Here is a 746-nt window from a genome sequence, read left to right as displayed (position 1 = left end):
GTGGTAAAAGAAAGGCTCCAAATAATCGTCGCATTATACACGCGATATTAATGACTCAGATCGTCGCGACGCCATTCGCAGAGCCGGCCCGCAATAAGAGGATTCCTCTCCGGTGCGCAAAATTGTAATTTTAAAAAAGAAAAGAAACCTCAATGCCTCCCGGAAATCCGTGGAATTTCGGCGCGGAATCCGCCAGACAGTGAAAAGGAATCCTCTGTCTCTCTCTGTCTCCAGGCAAAGAGGAAAAGAGCGAATATCCCATTTTACGCCGAACTGTTACGCCGGCTTCGTCTCAACCTACCCTCCTCTTTTGCCTCTTAACCGCATCGTTCTAACGAGAATCAATTCCTACGGACCTGAAAAGGGGGACGCCGCGATTAATTAATTATCGGTTAAGAGTCAGGCGTGTAGATAGGTAGACTAGCGGAGGAGAGTCCGTTCTGACGAGAAAAAAAGAAGCCGGGCTGGGAAAAGCGAGAAAAGTTTCGATGTCGTTTAACGCGCGAGGGAACGCCGTCTTTTACCGCCTTTTAAATTGGACTCGCTCATAATGAACAATTGTTGGATTCCGTCCACAAGTGTAGACCTCCGCGAGACGTCGTCGGAAAATCGAACGATTTGTAGTGTGTGACGTAATAACATTATACTATATCATATTTAACTAAACCATTCGATTATTTATACAACACTTCGTATTCTCGCCGTGCCGAAGCGAAGGAAGTATCGGGTTATCCCCCCCCCCCCAA

At 46.9% G+C, this 746-nt stretch overlaps 1 protein-coding gene across 2 annotated transcripts in view; it reads right to left on the bottom strand.

Annotated features, from left to right (window-relative positions):
- LOC116843963 (prolyl 4-hydroxylase subunit alpha-2) overlaps nt 1-746 on the bottom strand; it is a 140,004-nt gene that overhangs the window by 133,153 nt on the left and 6,105 nt on the right. The window lies entirely within an intron of this gene.

Source organism: Odontomachus brunneus, unplaced genomic scaffold (genome assembly GCF_010583005.1).
Source record: "Odontomachus brunneus isolate Ranch 3 - 2012 unplaced genomic scaffold, Obru_v1 Obru_scaffold_037, whole genome shotgun sequence".
Classification (NCBI taxonomy): Eukaryota; Metazoa; Arthropoda; class Insecta; order Hymenoptera; family Formicidae; genus Odontomachus; species Odontomachus brunneus.
This window is presented reverse-complemented; position numbering and strand designations above follow the sequence as displayed.